Source organism: Microcebus murinus, chromosome 9 (genome assembly GCF_040939455.1).
Source record: "Microcebus murinus isolate Inina chromosome 9, M.murinus_Inina_mat1.0, whole genome shotgun sequence".
Taxonomy (NCBI): domain Eukaryota; kingdom Metazoa; phylum Chordata; class Mammalia; order Primates; family Cheirogaleidae; genus Microcebus; species Microcebus murinus.
The window spans coordinates 93,800,840-93,810,927 of NC_134112.1; positions in this window are offsets into that span (position 1 = coordinate 93,800,840).

Below are 10,088 nucleotides of genomic sequence, written 5' to 3' on the forward strand. Positions count from 1 at the left end.
TGGTTTTAAATATCCAAAAGTACAGAGGACAAAAATTGTTTAAGAAATTAATTTCATTAAAATAGCTTAGACAGAGACTGAATGTTTAGAGCTCCTGTAAGGAAACATCTTTCTTATAGAGACAGAATATTCATGAAGGAGATTAGTGATAATGGGAACATTAAGAACTTGGTTTCCAAAGATTGTTTTATCTATATCTTCTTCTTCTTCTTCTTTTTTTTTTTTAGGCTAGTGAAGTGGAGCAGTGGGAGTGGAGAAGGAACAAAGGAATCTGTAACTGGTTGTGATCAATTAGTTGTAAACACCACTGCACTTGGACCAACCTGTTATGTCTGTATCTTCTTAAAAAGAATGTATTCAAGTAATACATGTATATGTTATTATAAACTAAATAAAGTGAATGGAATTAATCTTCCTTCCCACAGTTTACAACTGTCAAGAGTTTGGTTTGTATCTTTTTAAGATCATCTTCTAGGCATTGCATGTGAGTATATATAAAATGTTTTAGAACTTTTTCCATATGAGTACATACTTATTTACTAAGGAAATTTGCAAATTATTAGGAGAGTGTCATTGGGTCTTATCCAGGGAAAGAAGAGAAATTTATAATCTTCTCTTGATTGATTTTTCTGTTTTGACTGAAAAAAGCAGTAGGAAAAAAGTAAAAAGCAAGCAAGTTCTCCATGACCCAAATATGCAGACTTTATTCCCCTGAGATTAACATAAGCAAATATTAGGTGATCAACCTTGATTATAGGTAAGAGTAACCATGTGACAGAATTCTGACCAGTGAGGGATGTGGTTAACACATTAACTGCCATGTGAGTTGTATGTAACTCACACTAGTTTTGAGCCCAGGGCCTCTTGAAGCAATATTCTGCAGTTGGTTCATGAAAGTCTTACTTGTTGATGTTCTTATTGTTACAATTTATATAGACAATTTAATTCTAAAAACGTGGATTTTGTTGCATACAATTTGTCCACAGAAAATAATAAAATAATAACAAATTAGAAAGATCACTTGTTTTAATAAAACCCCATGACCCCAGGGAAAAAATTTTTTTCTAGTGTGGCAGTCACTGTGTTAAGCAGATGCTTGCAGTCCCCACCTTGCCCCTCTCCAGCTTTGTCTTGGCTTGAAAGGGACATGAGGGCTGCATCTGCAGCAGTGATCATATGGCCACGATGAAAGGCCAAGAAAGTCATGGACACATTTGTGCACCTGCTATCCTAGAGACACCTAACCAAGGCCAGCAGTCTCTTAATATTTTATTATCTTCCTTTTTTTAATAGATCCCTGCAGCCCAAAGCATTCCTGACTATTAGAGTGAGTTTCTAGTGATGCCTCTTAAGCACCAAGGAACTAAGAGGGCTGGTATGTTCTAGAAGAAAGAGCATCATCTGCCCCAGTGAACCTACCCCCACCCTATGGTGCAGTGGGCCAACACTTCTACCTCGTAGGACTGACTTACTATGAAAGACTTACTGGTGAGGTAGCAGTGGGGAGAGGAGAGTGACAGGATAGTCAGGCAGGTACCACAGTCACAGAAGTGGCCATCTGTCTTTTCAGAGAAAGAGCTGAGGGAAATGATTTGGCAATTGGTAACCCCCGATTTCTATGGCTCTGATCTTTTGGGTACTTGCTGGTACAGCAAAGTGGGGCCACACAGTAGTTCATATGCAGAAAAAAATTGGGATTTTTGTCCTAACTGTGTAAGGTAGTTTTCTCTGAGACTACAGAGTAAAACTTGTAATTGAAATTGAGCAGCACAGTTATCTCTTTACTTTTTTCATTTAAAAAGTAGTTTTTGAGAATGAACTATATATTAGTTTAATTCCCTATTCTGATAAAAATTGAACTCACATCTCTCACACTCAGTCTTCTCATCTATGTAAAATGAAGATGATGATTATCTGCTCTCCCTGCTTCATAAAGTCGTGGTCATCAGTGGACTGATGTGTGTAGCAGTGCTATGGACGTACAGAGCAGGATACAGTGGTTTGCACGTGGTCATGAAATGAGGGCGATTCTACAGGCACTACCTGCCTCACAATATTGCAGCAAATAATATATGCAAATGTGGTTTCAAACTCAGAGTGGACTACGTAAACATCAAGCATCACTGTATTGCTCAGAAGGCTGGTCATTTAAGAGCTGTTTATGGTGGAACACCTTGGCATCACGATTCAGTACCTGTGCACAGAGCGATATTTGCTTTCACATTTGTGTTAGGAAGGGAGAAGAACATTGTGAAGCATTAACTGTATGTATAGTTCCATAATAAGCAAGCTTATTTACATTATATCTATTTTTAAATTTTTATTTTTTTTTAGAGAAGTTTTTGGGTTCAGGGATTTTCCGTATAGCCACTTGCCATTGCACATGCATGGACTCCCCCACTATTAATGGCCCCCACCAGAGTAGTGTATTTGTCACCATTGATAAACCTACATTGACACATCATAATCATCCAAAGCCCACAGTTTACATTACGGTTCACTCTTGGTGTTGTACATTCTACGGGCTTGGACAAATGTATAAGACATGTATCTAAAAATTACAGATACATGTTAAATTGTTTCACTGCCCTCAAAATCCTGTAGGCTCTTCCTATTGAATCCTTCTTCCCCTCTATTAGTTCATACTAACTTCTACCCTATGTAATAAGAATGATCTCCATGGTATAGGTAAATGGTGTTTTATGTTGCTTGCTAAAATGAGAAATATGGAATTCAAACAAATGTCTGCCTGACTCTAAAATCAATGCTCTTTCCATGGCATTCTACTTAAGTAGGGATGGGTTAAAGTTTGAAGTGGTGGAAGATGCATGTTTCAGAAGTTCACAGAGCACTGGATTCATGCTAACCTCAAGTAGTTGTATCATCCTGGACAGATCACTTACTCTCTATGAATTTCTCTTCACCTGGAAATGGAGCTTTTGCAACTACAACTGTTTTACTACAGGGACTTTCAATTTCAAAACTATGATGAGTGAAGTATCCCAAGAATGGAAAAACAAGCACCACATATTCTCACCAGCAAACTGGTATTAACTGAGCAGCACCTAAGTGGACACATAGGTACTACAGTAATAGGGTATTGGGCAGGTGGGAGGGGGCAGGGGGCGGGTATATACATACATAATGAGTGAGATGTGCACCATCTGGGGGACGGTCATGCTGGAAATCAGACTTGTGGGGGGAGAGGGGAAAGGGCATTTATTGAAATCTTAAAATCTGTACCCCTATAATATGCCGAAATTTAAAAAAAAAAACTATGATGAGGACAATCCCCTAGAGCAGCAGTCCTCAACCTTTTAGGTGCCAGGGACTGGCTTCATGTAAGACAATTTTTCCAAGGACCAGGGTGTGGGGAGCATGATTCAAGCACATTACAGAGATGGTGCAGTCAAACCTTTCTGCTAATGATAATCTGTATTTGCAGCCTCTCCCCAGCACTAGCATCACCGCCTCAGCTTCACCTAAGATCATTGGCACTAGATTCTCATAAGGAGCACACAACCTAGATTTACGGTAGGATTCGTGCTCATATGAGAATCTAATGCAGCTGCTGATCTGACGGGAGGCGGAGCTCATGCAGTGATATGAGCGATGGGGAGCAGCTGTCAATACAGATGAAGCCTCACCTGCTTGCCCACTGCTTACCTCCTGCAGTGCTGTCCGTGGCCCAGGGCTTGGGGACCACAGCCCTAGAGGGATGGTGGAGTAATGAGAAGAAGAGAAACTCAATGCCAGAATAACTTCATGGTAAAACGCTGCCCAACCCCCGCAGACCAGGTGGATTGATACATGCAAGAGAAACACATATTCTTTAGACCATTGTATTTTTAGGGTCTCTTTGTTGTAGAAACTTACCCTTTCCCCTAGTAAGCTCTCCCAAATTGCAGGACAGTAACTTGTACTAGGAGGTAAGTTTATTCATTCAAATGGAGAAACATGAGTGCCAAGCAGACCAAAGTTCCCATGTCAAAGATCAGCACATAACCAAAGACAAACTCCCTTTTTACATCATGGAAATGAGCTTTTGGTTCTCTTGATCATAAACATGACAACATGTTTAATTAAAGGATTAAAGAGTATTGAAGCCTGAAAGGATTTTAGAGGTGGCAGAAAAAAAATGGAGGCCTAGATAATTTAAGTGATCTCTCCAGAGTCTCATTATTAATTAGACAAAGATCTGGGACAAGAACTGTGTAGTGCTATTTTTATGTCCTATCCTGTTTTTTTAAATTAATTTCCATTGTAGTAATTATAGGATGTTAAATTTTCTATTATTTTAGTGGAAGACTTCTTCATGAAGCAAACTGCTTCATCCTTCCAATGTATATTATATTTTGAAAAATTTGCTAAGATATGACATAGGGATTTTTGCTGATTGATAGTGATGTATTTAGTCATGCAAATTTAATTCATAGTATGTTATAGGAAGCAGGGTCTAGAATCTCTGAATGGCAAATTTGAATATTAATTCCTAGCGAGAATCATTTGTGAAGTGAAATTATAATATTACTTAGTACCATGTGTCATTTCTAGATATTAATAATGATATATTGAAGTTCAATATTTTGGGTAATGGCAATTTCATTGCAAAAATGGTATAGCTATCTAACATAAAAATATCTCACAATCAGTGAAAATTATGTCAATATACAAAAGTTATCACTAAAATAATGTTATTATAATATATTTTCAAAGTTGAAATAGAAATAGTCATGTAAAGTGTTAATGTGTTCTGTTTTTTCTTTAATGTAATTTAGTTATTTGGACTTTATCATTACTAAAATACATTTTTAAGAATAACAAACCCCCCTAAATACAAAATACCTTTATCAAACTGAGAAAAAAATTTCTAAATTTCTACTGAGAATAAAAAACTTTAAAGCTTTTTTTTTTCTATTTTATTCCATGTCCTGTCAGATTGGGTACTAGTGTATAATAAAAAAATAAATAAAATTTGTATAATCAAATTATCCAAGATGGTTTACTGATATTAATCTTGTCTTTGTATATTATTTAAGCCTGATTTCTGCCTTTAGGTTTCAGTTAGATGACAATAAATTCCAAACTTCAAACTTAAACATTCACTGGCATATTTGAAATGGAAATTATCTTAGAATATCTAGAACATATAAGAATTCCAGGTTTAGGGGGAAAATGACTGCTTCCTGAATGGGTTTTATCGCTGTATGAGATGCATCATGAGTTTACCTGTAATCTAATTGAGGTCTGTGAATTTTAAGTATTCATGGGGGAGGCAGCTCAATTATACCAGAATCTCTAAAGTTTAAATTACATCTGAGTAGTTCAACTTCTCAGAACATATCCTCATCTAGGCTAGCTGGATATTCTGATTTACTGGGTCTGAGTGGAGCCTGGGAATTGCTAGTTTTTAAAAACTCCCAAGTGATTCTGTTGGGAAGTCAATATTGAAAACCACTTAATTTGATGAAGGTAGATCTTAGTAGGTCAGCTTTCCCAGTCAGCCATTTCTCAAGGGAGGTTTCCAAATTAAAAGACACCTACTTTTGGGGGCAACATTTTCTGTATGTTTAGCACTGTTGTTATATTATACTGTTTACTGACATCTCCTTATGTGCCAGTTCTTAATTTACATTATTTTGTTTAATGCTCACAAAAATATCACTTTACACATGTAGAAACTGGTGCTTAGAGAGATTAAATAACTTGGTCAGGGTACTTAGTAAGCAGCAGTGGCAAGAATCAAACACAGGCCTGCCTGAATCCAACCTCTAAATTGATCACTGCTTTTACTTCTGCCATGGTTAGTTTTAAAAGCAGAGACTGAGAAGACAATGATGTGTTTCCACCTTTCCCCCACTGCAATCTATGCCAGAGAATAATGTTGGAGCAAAAAGAGGCTGTGCTCAGTGTAGCTCAGTTGTATATGCTTGAAGGAATGTGGAAACAAGGCAAATGAGTAAGGTCTATATTTTGAGATGAACATGGGAAGAGCTACTTTTGCTTTATGCCCTTATATTTTTTTCACCTATATATTGATCTCTCAATACTTGCCATTGAGCACTTTTTGTGTTGCATTGCAGAAAGCAGTTCTGCAAATGTTGGAATAGCTTACTAAAGGAATATCTTAGAGACATAATATTTGAAAGCTTGAAGGAAACCTAGAGGTCATCTTAGGTCAAGTTCTTCACACTGCAGGGAAGGATAATGAAGCACAGTGAGGTTAAGGGAGCTGCCCTATTACAGAGCTTTGGAATGCTAAGCTGAGACCCGAACCCTGTCATCTATCTGGGCTTCAGTCCACTACCACTGCAGTTGTCTTTGTTCCACAAAAGAGAAGAAGAGCCCTGGGCCTTATGTCATAGCTGCAACAAAGTCCAAGTCCTCATACGATTGTGCTGAAGGCAGAGAGGCTGCTGTGCAGGATCTGAGTTGAAAAGATGGAATGGATTCTAAGCCGTGCAGTTATTTCACTCATGAGGAGAGGGCAACTATTCTCTGGACATTTGCCTTACAAAGACTTTCTTTTTTTTCTAGTGTCATATTTTTACAAGGAGTTAGATTAAGTGCAAAATTATATCATTGGATTTTATCTTTTAGTGCATAATGTTTAATACTTTTTCCTAGAGCATTCTGGATTTTGAAAGTTTTCTTTTAAAATCAATTTTTTTATTAAAAAAAAATCTTGGGTAGTTCCATTGTACAATAACATCCCAATTACACAGTCTGCTTTTTTTTTTTGTTTGTTTGTTTTTTTTTGTTTTTTGTTTTTTTGAGACAGAGTCTCGCTTTGTTGTCCAGGCTAGAGTGAGTGCCATGGCGTCAGCCTAGCTCACAGCAACCTCAAACTCCTGGGCTCGAGCGATCCTTCTGCCTCAGCCTCCCGAGTAGCTGGGACTACAGGCATGCGCCACCATGCCCGGCTAATTTTATATATATATCAGTTGGCCAATTAATTTCTCTCTATTTATAGTAGAGACGGGGTCTCGCTCTTGCTCAGGCTGGTTTTGAACTCCTGACCTTGAGCAATCCGCCCGCCTCGGCCTCCCAGAGAGCTAGGATTACAGGCGTGAGCCACCGCGCCCGGCCACACAGTCTGCTTTTTAAGATCCTTCACAGTCTGAATCAAGTCTACCTTTCCAGGTATATCTTCTACTCTTTCCCTACATAAAATCTATGATCAAGCCAAAAAGGCTTTTGACTTCTTGATCATGGCTTATATTTTTCCTATTCCATTAATGTGCTCTGACAATTCCCACTAACAAAAATGCCCACTTCCCCTAACCCGTGGTCCCTACCGATTCAAATATTATCCATCCTTTAAGGCCCAAAAACCATCTCTTGCACAAAGTCTCTGCTCTCCCTAGCCAGCAGCGATTGCTCCAAAATTTAAATTTTTAATAGGATTTCTAGCACCTTTACAAAGTAGATTTGGATGGGCTTGTCTACCCTACCCCACATCCAGAGTGGTTGGTCATTGGGGAGATGCCTGTAATGAGGACGTGAGAAACTGATACTCTCTCTGGTTCTGACCCCAAGAAAGGTTGATTGCCTCTTATTACAGACATGTTAAATCAGTTTTTTACCATCATGGGTGGATTTTCATTGAGTATTTCCTGGAGCTAACTATAATGAAATTACTTAATCACTTTTCTATAAAGCAGGGTTAAACCATTTCAAAAAATTTTTCAGTCTATTTTTATTTTAATGAAACCATTTAAACTGAAATCAATTTTCTCCATAAATTTTACAACAATGATTAAATTCATCCATCAGACCAATAGTAGAGATTAAAATTTCTATTACTGTCAGTTTGCTTTTTGTGTCTATTTCCTGTATATCAAAAATACCCGATTTTTTGAGTCAGACATTACAGACTTTTTTTTTGAGAAATTTTAAATATTCCCAATAATTTTTAGTGACTGGTAAATATTAAACTCATAACTTTATTCATCAGTTTTATTTTGTGGTGATTTTTATGACCAGGGAGATTTATGATGAATTGGATATAAGATTAATAGCTATCATTTAATTCTTGACACAAAGAACAAAGATAATTAGTAATTCAAAGGTATAGAATCTGGGTCACTATGGGGAGTAAATTTTGGAACTAAAATATTCTGCTTTGGTGAATAAATGGGGAAGTAATCTAATGAATATTATACAGTAATCACCAACCAAGGAAAAGATTCTGTCTTGGAGTAAGGCTTCCTTCAGTGACTGAGTGCTTCTTGATTGATGTGCTAGACCATCCTTCCCTCAGGCTTCTCTTGTTCCTCTCTCAGCCTGGCTCCTACTAAGCCCACACTTGCACCACTGACCCCTTAATTTTTCCTGAAACTCTTCCTGTCTGCCTTGTCATTTACTCCTATTTTATGTTGTTTCATTTTATTTTCCTCTTTCAATCCTGTTCTTCACTCTTAGGCTCACTTGCTCTAATTTTAAATATGCACATACTGGGTTTTTTGTTGTCATATATTTTGGGAAACATATTTATCTTTGTAACATTTGTACTCTAATTTCAGGATGTATGATTTTAAAATTGCAATAATGCATTTAGCTCAAAGTTTCTTCCTGTTTTCTACCGATAGAGGCTATCACTATCGCAAAGTGGTTGGAGCTAGGTGTCCTGGTTCTCAATATTTTCTTTATCACTTATTAGCTAAAGAAGTCTGTGCTTCCATTCCCTCATATATAACCTGGAGACAATGACGGCTCCTATCTCACAGGGTTTTTGCAAGGAGCAAATGAAGTAATAAATGTATAGTGCTGTGAACAGTGCGGGGTACATAATTGCCACATAGATGTTAGCTATTACATTGTTTTATTTGTAATTTTTCTCAACTCTCTGTTTTTAAGATCAAGCCATGTTGCTGTTATATACACATTGTTCCTTGTTCTGAAGGCTGCCCATGGTATGCATCTACTATACTTTATTATTCAATAATCTACTAATAAGTGTCTAGATTGCTTCAAATTTGTGCTATTACAATCCACGCTGTAATGAACATGCCCTTTTATAGGACTGTGAGGGATTTTTTTCTCATATTAAGTGTCCCCATTTTACTTCACTAAGTACTTGCGGATGATTTCAGAATGGCTTTACCAGTTTACACTACCACAAGCATATCCCGGAGCTCTGTGCATGAGGTTAGTGCTCACTGGCTTCCACCCCTGTGTACAGGACATCCATCCCCATAAAGCCACCCCAATTGGTCTCCAGCTGTTTCTCGGGGTCCTCAAGGATATTGCATCTGTACTCAAGGTACAAATTCATTCTGCTCCTTTGTGGTATAGTGGCTTACTTCATTCCTCCTCCAGCCACATTCAGTGAAGTTTCTCACCCCCAGGGCACGCAACTGTTTGAAGGAGCCTGACAGCTACTGTGACTCCATTGCCAATTTTAAGAATCTTTCTGCCTGTGCACTGGCCAAGTCGTAGTGCTTCCAGAGATGGTGGCATCGGCTCGAAGCCTGGTTCTGCCTTTCTCCATCCCCCACTGCCTTTGCCACGTCTGGATTCCTTCACCTCTACACCTGACAGTCTATGTCCTTGATGTTCTGGACCTTTCTTTATGTTCTCTGGACCCCTTCATGCTCCAAAGCCTGGGATTTTCCATGCCAGAGCAGCAAGAATGCCTGGCTTCCCTTCTATGTTTCCCTCTGCTTACACGGGGGTGGGGAGCAGGGGAAGTGTGTGTGTGGGGGGGTGGTGTGTTATGTTGTATGGAAAACAGCCCCCTTAGTTTCCTCCTTACTTGCAGCATCTCTTTGCAACCTCTAAGACTGAGACACCCCTCTACTGTGGATATGTGGACCTCTCGTGACATGTGAGATGATTCTAAGTAGCATCGAGGTAAGAGCAAGTATAAAAAGGGAGTCCCTTCAGTTTGAAGAATGGGCTCCAGCTCCATCGGGGAAAATATTCTGAAATCTTAAAATAAATTTTTTTAAAAGTGAGTCATTTCAAAGTCAATGTGATGAAAAATATTGAGCAAACAATAATTCAGGTGGTGTGAGAGCTAACAAAAATTGTAAAAATGGTATGCAAGGTAACTAACGTTTGAGAAACACTGCCTTTGCATAAGT